General features: G+C 49.1%; 1 protein-coding gene and 1 long non-coding RNA gene across 2 annotated transcripts in view; both read left to right on the top strand.

Moving 5' to 3' along the window:
* LOC120935241 (gastrula zinc finger protein XlCGF17.1-like) overlaps positions 1–13,770 on the top strand; it is a gene marked incomplete at its 5' end in the record, with an annotated part of 187,139 nt that overhangs the window by 146,465 nt on the left and 26,904 nt on the right. The window lies entirely within an intron of this gene.
* Positions 11,337–13,466, top strand: LOC120935845. The gene is made up of 2 exons (XR_005748531.1): positions 11,337–11,475; positions 13,429–13,466. It is a non-coding gene; the product is annotated as an uncharacterized LOC120935845 (long non-coding RNA).

Raw genomic sequence — 13,770 nt, 5'->3', positions numbered from 1 at the left:
TAGGGGGATGGGGCGTTTTTGTTGGTATAGTGTAGGGGAGGGGTGTTTTTGTTGGTATTGTGTAGGGGAGGGGGCGTTTTTGTTGGTATTGTGTAGGGGGGAGGGGGCATTTTTGTTGGTATTGTGTAGGGGGAGGGGGCATTTTTGTTGGTATTGTGTAGGGGGAGGAGGAGGCACACAATGCATGCTTTTGATTGCATAGAGCAAAGGCACCGATATAAAGACATTACTAAGTTTGTGTATACATTTTATCATTTCCAGTAATTGTATAGCCGACTCGAAGGTTTCACCTTACCTTGTTGTTTTTACAAAACGTTTTGAGGTTGCTGCTGTCCTTTCCAATACACTGTAGACGAGATTAGGATTTCAAGTCTTTAGGCAGCAAGGGGGCGGAGTCCAGGCGGGGCAGTGAAGCTTAGTGAATGAAACCAAGCCAAGGGAGGCGGTGCTGCGGCCTGGTAGACACACCCACTAATACACAGCTCCTTTCTCTATCTGCAACGTAGGGAGCATCCTGACTCTCCTGTAGTCCAAGGAAGGGGGCGAGCACGACACTCCACACCAGGGAGAAAGCCTTGCATTGCTGTGTGGAGTTACAGACAGAAGAACAGGAAGTGAGGATTTCTCAGAAGAAATAAGGACATTTAAAAGCAAAATGGAAGGATGAGGTAAGTGAAGGAGGACTGCACCAAGGTAAAGGAAGCTATTTAGGAAAAAAAATTGTACCTTTACAACCCCTTTAACTGTGATTGGAAGGTCCAATCTCCTAAAAATGGTTTGGATGCCACAATTATTGTATGTTTTTCATAATTGTCCAATGTGGATAAAAATGTTTTGGTTTCGCAGGATAGAATCCCTCTTCCGTGAATGTGTTTGGAGGAAAAAACATTCTCGGATCAAACAACTCTAATAGCGCGTACACACGACCATTTTCCACGATGTGAAAAATTACATTTTTTTTTATGTCATTAAAAACGATTGTGTGTGGGCTCAAGAGCATTTTTCGCGCGTTAAAAATGGGAATTAAAAATTTAGAACATGCTCAAAATTTTCGCAACGTTTTTCACGTTGTCATTTTTCACGTCGTAAAAAATGGTCGTGTGTAGGCTTTAATGCCGTGAGAAAAACGTGCATGCTCAGAAGCAAGTTATGAGATGGGAGCGCTCGTTCTGGTAAAACTAACGTTCGTAATGGAGATAGCACATTCGTCACGCTGTAACAGACTGAAAAGCATGAATCGTCTGTCACCAAACTTTTACTAACACAAAATCAGCAAAAGCAGCCCCAAGGGTGGCGCCACCCGAATTGTTCTTCCCAGGGCTTTTTTTCCTTGAGCAATAGGTGCTGGAACTCAACCACGACCCCCCAAAACCCCTCCCCTCACACACACACCCTCCAAATCACATCAAATAGTGGGTGTGATCAGATTTCACAAACAGTAGCAGGGTCCTAAAGGGGCATTAAATACCAGGATTGCATAGTTCAGGGGGGTTACACACAGAGTACAGAGCTGTCACTTGTAAACACAGAACCCGGCCTTCTGTGTTTACAAGTGATTGTGGCGAGCGGGCACCAAAAGATCTGAGCCAGAGGTGGTGGAACCGAGTTCCGCCAAGTTCCACCTGAAAAAAGCCCTTGTACTTCCCCTTTAAAGGTCCGTAGTACTTGAGCAAAATGCTTGAGCAAAGCGCGGTGACGTACAACACGTACATCACCGCGCTTTGCTCAAGCATTTTTTTTTTTTCACGAACACACATTAGAACTCCTGTTTTACTTGTAATGCCAACGGCCATCACCAGATGGCGCCAGGTCACAGAAGAAAGCTTGGGCCTTCACAAGGCTGCAAAGACGCAGCCTAAATTACCGCCCGTCGCGGGCCTGCCGTGATTGTGCGGCGGTGGGGGTGCATGGAGACACAGGATCCTGTGCCTCCGTGCGCCCCCACCTCCCCCGCTGTGCGATTGCGGTAGGCCCGCAACGGCCGGTAATTGAGGCCGCAAAGCCGCGGACTCAATTACCGGCTTGCGCGGGCGCCAGGTCACAATTTCTTGTCGCAATTGTGACCTGGCGCCCGGATTTTGTCGAGCCCTGTCTTATTCTGTGGCTTATTCTTTTAAGAAGAAGGGAACCGTTTACTCTTCTCAGAGGAAAGAGCTAGGACCTCCACCAAGGAGGAACCGAATAAGAGCTTGCCTTCAAAGGGAATGCCGCAGAGCTTGTTCTTGGAGACCCGGTCCCCCTCCCAAGCCTTCAGCCAGATTGCTGGTCTGGCTGAACGAGAGCAGGAGCCCTTGCTGTAGCTTTCACAGAGGATGCAGCTGCATCAGCCAAGAAGGCTTTTGCTTTAGCAATGAGTGGGAGGGACTCCCTAATCTCTTTTTTGGGGGTGTCAGACGAAAGGAGCTCTTCCAGATGTTGAACCCATACATCTAGATTCCTAGCCACACAGGTGGATGCTATAACTGGACCCAAAATTAAAGCTGAAGCATCCCAGGCCTTACGTAGCAAAGACTCGGCCTTCCTATCCATTTGCTCCTTCAGGACCCCTGAATCTTCAAAGGACAGGTCTGACTTTTTAGAAACCTGAGACATAGGGGCATCTAGCTTAGGACATTTAAAGAATGAAAAGGAAATCTTCTTTTGTGCCCTTTAGATTGGAACACTCTCCTTTCCGGATCTTTCCATTCTGACAGAATAATATCCTTAAGTGACTGGTGAAGCCCTGAAGCCCCCTATACATTCTATCCTGCATGGATTGGAGTTGCTGCAGCGTCTCAATCTGCTCATCAAAAGCTCATCATATTTCCTCAGCTGGAAAATGAAACTTAGGGTTACCCGCCTCCCCCACTGATGCAGAATCCCCATCAGATAAGGAGCTTGGGTCCTCCCTTCTTCCGGATCTGAGGTGCATGTTCTGAGTTACAGAGGAGGACTAGAGCTAGAATTATTGCTCTCGCTCTAACGATCGCGGCGATACCTCACATGTGTGGTTTAAATACCGTTTACATATGCGGGCACTACTTACGTATGTGTTCGCTTCTGCGCGCGAGCTTGGCGGGAAGGGGCGTGTTTTCTGGCTCCTAACTTTTATAGCTGGCTCCTAGATTCCAAGCAAATTTTTCAAACCCTGCCGATAAGTGACAAGCTGCACCTGGCAAGTGACAAGCCGCATCTGTGGGCAAGTGACAAGCCGCATCTGTAGGCAAGTGACAAGCCGCATCTGTGAGCAAGTGACAAGCCGCATCTGTGGGCAAGTGACAAGCCGCATCTGTGGGCAAGTGACAAGCCGCATCTGTGGGCAAGTGACAAGCCGCATCTGTGGGCAAGTGACAAGCCGCATCTGTGGGCAAGTGACAAGCCGCATCTGTGGGCAAGTGACAAGCCGCATCTGTGGGCAAGTGACAAGCCGCATCTGTTGGCAAGTGACAAGCCGCATCTGTTGGCAAGTGACAAGCCGCATCTGTTGGCAAGTGACAAGCCGCATCTGTGGGCAAGTGACAAGCCGCATCTGTTGGCAAGTGACAAGCCGCATCTGTTGGCAAGTGACAAGCCGCATCTGTTGGCAAGTGACAAGCCGCATCTGTGGGCAAGTGACAAGCCGCATCTGTTGGCAAGTGACAAGCCGCATCTGTTGGCAAGTGACAAGCCGCATCTGTTGGCAAGTGACAAGCTGCATCTGTTGGCAAGTGACAAGCCGCATCTGTTGGCAAGTGACAAGCTGCATCTGTTGGCAAGTGACAAGCCGCATCTGTTGGCAAGTGACAAGCTGCATCTGTGGGCAAGTGACAAGCCGCATCTGTTGGCAAGTGACAAGCCGCATCTGTTGGCAAGTGACAAGCTGCATCTGTTGGCAAGTGACAAGCCGCATCTGTTGGCAAGTGACAAGCTGCATCTGTTGGCAAGTGACAAGCCGCATCTGTTGGCAAGTGACAAGCCGCATCTGTGGGCAAGTGACAAGCCGCATCTGTTGGCAAGTGACAAGCCGCATCTGTGGGCAAGTGACAAGCCGCATCTGTGGGCAAGTGACAAGCCGCATCTGTTGGCAAGTGACAAGCCGCATCTGTTGGCAAGCTGAATTTGGTAGCAGGTGATGGTGGCAAAAGACATGCTGCATCTGGTGGTAGGCGACGGTGGCAAGTGACACACTCGGGGCTCCCACTGATTCTGCATTATGGTGAGTTGAACTATTTCTTTTTTTATTACAATGTAATGATGGAAATTATGCTCTTCAATCATGCCGACACCATATCAACCATGGTGCTGGGATGATCAAAGCGCAAACACCACCCATTGCCTCAACAAATCGCCCGCAAAATATCGCTTACCCCCCGCGGGCCTTGGCATAATTTTCTTTCATGCAGCCGGTCCCCAGTGTCAAAAAGGTTGGGGACCGCTGCTCTAGGGTGTTAGAAAAAATATATATAATGTTTGGGGGTTCTACATAATTTTAACTTGTAAACACCAAATCTCAGAAAGAGGCTTGGGCATTAAGGGGCTTTTTCACCTTTTTCTCGCTCGCCTACAGGGAGGGGCTGTGAAAAGGCGATTAAGCTAATCGCCTTTCCAGCCCCTCGGCGGAAGGAGGAAGTGGGACAGGAAGTCCCCTTCTCCTGAAGCCCCCACTCCCCCCCCCAAAAAAATTACATGCCAAATGTGGCATGTAAGGGGGCGAGGAGTGGGTTAAGCGGAAGTTCCATTTTTAGGTGGAACTCCTCTTTAAGTGGTTAAACAGTTTGCCACATGTAATAAAAATAAATAAGTGAATAACACCAGAAAATACAACTAATGTCCAATGTATCAAAAAGTCCCCCTCAAATATTAGTTGCTTGAAAAACAAGAGGTAGGTGATCAGGTGTTGGTACCATTAGTGACCACTTCCAGGTGACCCCACATGGATGACACTCACCACAATGGATGGATCTTCTATTACTAGATAGGTCTCACTGTGCATTTTTGGTTGGACCCGCTGTGTATCTTGTCACCAACTTGTCCATTTACATGTACCTGGCTGTAATATCTTCCAATGCCATACAATGCCACACCCCCCCGCTAATAAAAGTGGTAAAACCAGTTTAGTATAGACCAGTGGTCTCCAAATTGTGGCCTGGGGGCTGCGTGAGGCCCTTTGCTTGCCTTTATCTGACCCTTGTGGCACTATTTCATCCACTGACACTAACGATGGGGAATTATTCATCCCACTGACACCAACGATAAGGCACCATTCCTTCTATTGATATCAACAATGGGGCACTATTCATTTCATTCATACAACCTATGGGGCACAGTTCCTCTCACTGACACCAATGATGGGGCACAGTTTCTCCTACTGACACCAATGATGGGGCATTGTTTACTTCAACTGGACATTTTCTACTCCCACTGGCCCCTCTAAAGTCTAATCTGGCCCTTTGTTTAGAAAGTTTGGAGACCCCTGATATAGACTGAGGAGGTGAGAAGGTGATTGGTGGGAAAGGTGACACATCTCCAAAATGGAGAGTGATCCGGCCCTGTAAGTGGGGAAATGTTCTGACCCTGAAGGGGTTAATCTAGGTTTCCACACTATATATGTGTGTATCACATAATGCTCTTCTAGGTGATAAAGGGAAGACTTACCTTTGTTACAGCAGCAGTCCGGTAGAAGTTATTTCTGGAGGTATTTGAGTTGTTACACATAGCGCAGGTTTTTTCTATTTATATTGGGGACATAATTGCCCAAATCTGGGGATCAGGAGCCATTTCCACCCTTTAGGGCTCTTTCACACGAAGCGCATCCGCTCCGTTAGCCCGTTTGGCTCAGCGGGGATTCCTCCGTTAATCCCCGCTGAGCTGTCGGCGGACAGGGCGGTCCCCGCACAAAGTGCAAAGACCGCCCTGTCTCTCCTCTGCTCTTCCCTATGGGGAATCGGATGAATATGGACCGTGTGTTGTATTCATCCGATCCGTTCCGCCGGACGGAAGAAAAATAGGGTTTTCTTCCGTCCGCAAAAGCGGATCTTTGCGGACGCGGGTGGTTGCGAACGTTAGCGGATGCATCATCCGCTAACGTCTGCAATCCCATAGGGATACATTACAAGTCCGTAAACGGACTTGTAATAAATGTACCGTTTGTCCGTACGTTTGAAAGGGGCCTTTACTCTCGGCTGGGGTTCTTTGTATCCATATAACAGATGTTCTACATAACTAAATCTCACATCAATTTTACTGCAAAATCAAAGGGGCCTGAAGGGGTTAATCTAGGTTTCCACACTATATATGTGTGTATCATCATCTGCTGGAGATAAAAGACGTCACAGTGACTATGGAGGAAGAGGACGGACATGACGGGGTTACTGGGTGTAAATAGAAAATAAGATCTTATTACCTCCTCTGCTGCTTTCTCCAACAACGTCTCCTCTCTTCTGCCTCCCGACTCACCTCTCACCCGGAGCTTCCTGTGTGTACGTGACATCACTTCCTGTCTGTCTTCCTGATAGAAGTGAGATCACCATCTTGTGGAGCTCAGAGGAATTGCAGTCCTGAGAAATATATTGAAGTGATCTTGTGCTGTGTGTGTATGTACTGTATATCCTTATAGATGGGTCATCTCTAGAGTTGAGCGGACACCTGGAAGTTTGGGTTCGGGAACCCGAACTCCGAACCCCATTGTAGTCAATGGGACACAGACTTTTAGAAAAAAAAATGTGCGGAGGTCCCCGCAAATTCAATAACCAGACCCTTCAGGTCTGGTATGGATATTCAGGGGAACCCCGCCGTCAATTTAAAACAAAAATGATGTGCGGTTCCCCCTAAATATCCATAACCTTCAGGTCTGGTATGGATATTCAGGGGAACCCCCGCCGTCAATTTAAAACAAAAATGATGTGCGGTTCCCCCTAAATATCCATAACCAGACCCTTATCCGAGCACGTTGACCTGGCCGGCCGCAGAAAAGAGGGGGGGACAGAGTGCGGCCCCCCCCTCTCCTGAACCGCACCAGGCCACATGCCCTCAACATGGGGAGGATGTCCCCATGTTGATGGGGACAAGGGTCTCATCCCCACAACCCTTGCCCGGTGGTTGTGGGGGTATGCGGGCGGGAGGTTTATCAGAATCTGGAAGACCCCTTTAACAAAGGGGACCCCCAGATCCTGACCCCCCCCTGAGTGAAATGGTAATGGGGTACACTGTACCCCTACCATTTCACGAAGGAAGTGTAAAGTATTGTAAAAAAAAACACTGACACCAAAGAATAAAGTCCTTTATTAAAAAAAAAAAAACATCCAGCGGTGAGAAATCCACTTGTTCCCGGCTTCCTGCGTTGTCCTGATCCTGCGACGGCTGCGGGTGATCTCCCGCGATGAGAAGATCCAGCGTCGGGTGATCTCCGCTCCGGCGATGTGAAGATCCATCCATCCGGCGCAGCAGCATCCCGGACCTCCTCTCACCGCTGGACACAGCCCAGCGAATGAGCGGCTGAAGCTGTGACATTTCTTATATAGAGGAGGCAGAGCCACCCGTCACGTGACCCCGCCCCCTCTGACGTACCCTCTGCTACATCACTGGGGAAGACCAAGAAGAGGAAAGACCTTTCCTCTTCTCGGGCTTACCCAGTGACGTAGCAGAGGGTACGTCAGAGGGGGCGGGGTCACGTGACTGGTGGCTCTGCCTCCTCTATATAAGAAATGTCACAGCTTCAGCCGCTCATTGAATGGGCCAGATTCTGATAAACCTCCCGCCCGCATACCCCCACAACCACCGGGCAAGGGTTGTGGGGATGAGACCCTTGTCCCCATCAACATGGGGACATCCTCCCCATGTTGAGGGCATGTGGCCTGGTGCAGTTCAGGAGAGGTGGGGGGCCGCACTATGTCCCCCCCTCTTTTCTGCGGCCGGCCAGGTCAATGTGCTCGGATAACGGGTCTGGTTATGGATATTTAGGGGAAACCGCACATTATTTTTGTTTTAAATTGACGGCGGGGTTCCCCTGAATATCCATACCAGACCTAAAGGGTCTGGTTATTGAATTTGCGGGGACCTCCGCACATTTTTTTTTCCCCGAACTCCGATCCCGGACCCAAACTTTTTTCAATTATTCGGGTTCGGGTCCGGGTTCGGGAAAAACCCAAAGTCCGTACCGAACCTGAACTTTACAGTTCGGGTTCGCTCAACCCTAGTCATCTCCACTCCCACCAAGGGGGATAGAATTATATTACTGACCATTCCAGCATTTGGGCCCTTTTACATGGGCGGATCAGTAATGATCCACTCCGTGTGTCCGCAAAAGCTCAGCGGGGGTCCTCCAAAAAATTCCCACTGAGCTGGTAGCTGACAGGGCGGTCCCCGCACACTGTGCAGGGACCGCCCTGTCTTTCCTCCGCTCTCCCCTATGGGGGATCGGACGAACACAGACCGGATGTCCGTGTTTATTCGATCCGGCAGACGGAAGAAAAATAGGATTTTCTTCCGTCCGCAAATGTGGATCTTTGCGGAGGCGGACAATTATGGGTGTCAGCGGATGGTCACATAGGGACCCATGTATGTCCCGTTTTTATCCGCAACGGACGGATGAAAATGCGGACATACGGTCCGTACGTGTGAAAGGGCCCTAAAGCAGCCAGGGATCTTCCAAAGGTTTTTAGTGGTTCCCTGCGAATTGATAAAGCTCTGAGTGTGTATGAAGAGGCGGAGCCCTGAGTGTGTATGAAGAGGCGGAGCCCCTGAGTGTGTATGAAGAGGCGGAGCTCTGAGTGTGTATGAAGAGGCGGAGCCCTGAGTGTGTATGAAGAGGCAGAGCCCTGAGTGTGTATGAAGAGGCAGAGCCCTGAGTGTGTATGAAGAGGCAGAGCCCCTGAGTGTGTATGAAGAGGCGGAGCCCCTGAGTGTGTATGAAGAGGCGGAGCTCCTGAGTGTGTATGAAGAGGCGGAGCTCCTGAGTGTGTATGAAGAGGCGGAGCTCCTGAGTGTGTATGAAGAGGCGGAGCTCCTGAGTGTGTATGAAGAGGCGGAGCTCCTGAGTGTGTATGAAAAGGCGGAGCTCCTGAGTGTGTATGAAGAGACGGAGCCCCTGAGTGTGTATGAAGAGGCGGAGCTCCTGAGTGTGTATGAAGAGGCGGAGCTCCTGAGTGTGTATGAAGAGGCAGAGCTCTGAGTGTGTATGAAGAGGCGGAGCCCCTGAGTGTGTATGAAGAGGCGGAGCTCTCCTGAGTGTGTATGAAGAGGCGGAGCTCCTGAGTGTGTATGAAGAGGCGGAGCTCCTGAGTGTGTATGAAGAGGCGGAGCCCTGAGTGTGTATGAAGAGGCGGAGCTCCTGAGTGTGTATGAAGAGGCGGAGCCCTGAGTGTGTATGAAGAGGCGGAGCTCTTGAGTGTGTATGAAGAGGCGGAGCCCTGAGTGTGTATGAAGAGAGGGAGCCCCTGAGTGTGTATGAAGAGGCGGAGCTCTTGAGTGTGTATGAAGAGGCGGAGCCCTGAGTGTGTATGAAGAGGGGGAGCCCCTGAGTGTGTATGAAGAGGGGGAGCCCTGAGTGTGTATGAAGAGGCGGAGCTCTTGAGTGTGTATGAAGAGGCGGAGCCCTGAGTGTGTATGAAGAGAGGGAGCCCCTGAGTGTGTATGAAGAGGCGGAGCTCTTGAGTGTGTATGAAGAGGCGGAGCCCTGAGTGTGTATGAAGAGGGGGAGCCCCTGAGTGTGTATGAAGAGGGGGAGCCCTGAGTGTGTATGAAGACGCGGAGCCCTGAGTGTGTATGAAGAGGTGGAGGCCTGAGTGTGTATGAAGAGGCGGAGCTCCTGAGTGTGTATGAAGAGGGGGAGCCCCTGAGTGTGTATGAAGAGGGGGAGCCCCTGAGTGTGTATGAAGAGGCGGAGCTCTTGAGTGTGTATGAAGAGGCGGAGCCCTGAGTGTGTATGAAGAGGGGGAGCCCCTGAGTGTGTATGAAGAGGCGGAGCCCTGAGTGTGTATGAAGAGGCGGGGCTCCTGAGTGTGTATGAAGAGGCGGAGCCCTGAGTGTGTATGAAGAGGCGGAGCTCTGAGTGTGTATGAAGAGGCGGAGCTCCTGAGTGTGTATGAAGAGGCAGAGCTCCTGAGTGTGTATGAAGAGGCGGAGCCCAAAGTGTATATGAAGAGGCGGAGCCCTGAGTGTGTATGAAGAGGTAGAGCTCCTGAGTGTGTATGAAGAGGTGGAGCTCCTGAGTGTGTATGAAGAGGCGGAGCCCTGAGTGTGTATGTAGAGGCGGAGCTCCTGAGTGTGTATGAAGAGGCGGAGCTCCTGAGTGTGTATGAAGAGGCGGAGCTCCTGCTGGAACAGCGGTCAGAGGAGGAAGCCGAGTCTAGGAGGGAGACTGACAGAAAGCGCAGCAGACTTGCAGGAGTGAGCGAGGAGGATCCATCGGAGGTGAGGAGAGTGTGAAGGATGTTGGTGACTCTGGTAGATGAAAAGCTGGGAGTCATATTGCTCTGGTGAGTGGGGAAGCACTACTAAGGGGGCGCCCTCACCATCACGTGTGTAAGAGGAGGAAGAAGGCCGTGGCTACACTACAGCTGGCACAGTTTGGAGCACCGAGAACTTTCACACCTTATCAACTTTTCATTGATTGGTGGATTTTTTTTAGAAAAAACAAGCTCATTGAAGTAGATGCAAAGTGGAAGCAGTGGACTTGCAGAGAACACTATATTGAGTACAAAATATTGTATGATTACATGAATTTACACAGATTTATACTTTATTTATTATAGCAGAAAACACCATACGATGAATGAAGTAGGTGTAAAGTGGAAGCAGTAGATCTGCAGAGAATATTATTGGAGCCCCTAGCACTTTATATATGAATGTCTCCACATATTTTAGTGTATTTGTGATAATTGATGGGCGGCACACACAATAGGACAGCGCTGTGACACATAATGCTCTTCTAGGTGATAAAGGGAAGACTTACCTTTGTTACAGCAGCAGTCCGGTAGAAGTTATTTCTGTAGGTATTTGAGTTGTTACACATAGCGCAGGTTTTTTTCTATTTATATTGGGGACATAATTGCCCAAATCTGGGGATCAGGAGCCATTTCCACCCTTTACTCTCGGCTGGGGTTCTTTGTATCCATATAACAGATGTTCTACATGACTAAATCTCACATCAATTTTACTGCAAAATCAAAGGGGCCAAAATGTCTCCCCCCCCTCCCCCTCCCCGAGCAGTAATATATTTCTATCCCCCTTGGTGGGAGTGGAGGTGACCCATCTATAAGGATATACAACACACACACACACACACACACACACACACACACACACACACACACACACACACACACACACACACACACACACCCCAGAGACTTTTCTTGGGGCTGCAGTTCCTCTGAGCTCCACAAGGTGGTGATCTTACGTCTTCCCAGACAGAAAGTCTCTATGGAAAACAGACAGGAAGTGATGTCAGGAACAGGCAGGAAGTTCTACGTAATACGAAGTACAAAGGAGACGTTACTGGAAGTGGCAGCAGAGGAGGTAATAAGATCTTATCTTCTATTTACACCCAGTACCCCCGTCATGTCCGTCCTCTTCCTCCATAGTCACTGTGACGTCTTTTATCTCCAGCAGATGATGATACACACATATATAGTGTGGAAATGTAGATTAACCCCTTCAGGGGGATCAGTTGATGATTAATATATCTTGCTTCCAAAGCTGGTCATACATGGTTCAGTTTTATCGTTCAGCCAGCGGGGTGAGTGAAAAAACTGAACGGATTCCCTCATCCACACATTGGAGGGGGATGGGGGAATCCTCCCCGCTGCACTATTATATTCTGACAATGGGGGGCGCTCCTCCGCTCTCAGAATACACAGATCAGTGATGGAGCTATTGGCTGCAGCCGCTGATTGAATGACTTTTATCCGGCAGTGACCACACATGGATGGAAATGTGACCGATCCCTGCTGAACCGGCTGAATTTCCATGTATCTATGGTCACCTTAACCACTTAAGACCCGGACAAAATGCAGCTACAGGACCAGGCCCCTTTTTACAATTCGGCACTGCGTCGCTTTAACTGACAATTGCGCGGTCGTGCGACGTGGCTCCCAAACAAAATTGGCGTCCTTTTTTCCCCACAAATAGAGCTTTCTTTTGGTGGTATTTGATCACCTCTGCGGTTTTTATTTTTTGCGCTATAAACAAAAATAGAGCGACAATTTTGAAAAAAAATCTATATTTTTTACTTTTTGCTACAATAAATATCCCCCAAAAACATATATAAAAAAAAAATTTTTCCTCAGTTTAGGCCGATACGTATTCCTCTACCTATTTTTGCTAAAAAAATCGCAATAAGCGTTTATCGATTGGTTTGCGCAAAATTTATAGCGTTTACAAAATAGGGGATAGTTTTATTGCATTTTTATAAAAAAAAAATTTTTTACTACTAATGGCGGCGATCAGCGATTTTTTTTTTTTTTTTTTTTCCCGTGACTGCGACATTATGGCGGACACTTCGGACAATTTTGACACATTTTTGGGACCATTGTCATTTTCACAGCAAAAAATGCATTTAAAATGCATTGTTTATTGTGAAAATGACACTTGCAGTTTGGGAGTTAACCACAAGGGGGCGCTGAAGGGGTTATGTGTGACCTCATGTGTGTTTACAACTGTAGGGGGGTGTGGCTGTAGGTGCGACTTCATCGATTGTATCCCCCTATAAAAGGGAACACACGATCGATGCAGCCGCCACAGTAAACACAGCTCTCCTCATTGTTCAGCTCCGGGGACCGATCGTGGGACTCCAGCGGCGATCGGGTCCCGTGGTCACGGAGCTTCGGACCGGGTCGCGGGAGCGCGCCGCGACCCCAGGGCTGGGCTTAAAGGGCAACGTACATGTACGTTGATGTGCCCAGCCGTGCCATTCTGCCAACATATATCGTCGTGCAGCGGTCCTTAAGTGGTTAAGTGACTTCCTCCCCTCCCCCTCATTATGTAAGTCATGCTGAGATAATCTCCCATTGGCTGAGCAATATTCTCATTTGTCTCTGAGCTCCTTCTTGCTATTCCTCGTCCTTCCTGTTGTTTCCTTGGATTGATTTTCTGTGTAGTGACCCCGGCTTCATCTCTTGGATTCCCTCGTCTGTTGCTTGTCCTGACCTTTATCCTGATTCCTGGATCTCCTCCTCATCTCTCCTCCATATCCTCTTACACAGCTTTTCTCCACACCTGCAGTGACCCTGGGGGGTGGAAACTTGGCACCAGTACACAGCAAAACCCATCCCCACCATTAGGACAGACAGTCTGAATGGAGATAACTTTTGTTCTGCTCTTTTTAGATCTCTGCTAAGGCTATTGTTGTGGGGGAGGGGCATGTTGCCGAGGTTCTCATCTTTATTTTTTTTCTCTAAATGATTCTTCATACAAGTGATTTGCACTTCAAGCTCTGCCTCGTCTGAAGATTTCTTCTCTGTCCCTCCACAGGTATGTCCCATCTGAGTCACATAGACAAGTTCTTGATGGAAAAAAAAAATTTAAGCAACAGACGGCATGGAATCATGAAAGACAGAAGTTGTCAGACAAACCTGATTTCTTTTTATAAGGAGGTAAGTAAAACCTTGGACAGAGGGGGGTTGTGGACGTGGTATACTTGGACAGAGGGGTGGCGGGGGATGTGGTATACTTGGACAGGGGGTGGCTGTGGACGTGGTATACTTGGACAGAGGGGTGGCGGTGGACATGGTATACATGGACAGAGGGGTGGCGGTGGACGTGGTATACTTGGACAGAGGGGTGGCGGTGGACGTGGTATACTTGGAGAGAGGG

The sequence above is a fragment of the Rana temporaria genome, chromosome 4, assembly GCF_905171775.1.
Source record: "Rana temporaria chromosome 4, aRanTem1.1, whole genome shotgun sequence".
NCBI lineage: Eukaryota > Metazoa > Chordata > Amphibia > Anura > Ranidae > Rana > Rana temporaria.
The sequence above is the reverse complement of the archived record's forward strand: the minus strand, read 5'-3'. Positions and strand labels throughout refer to the sequence as shown.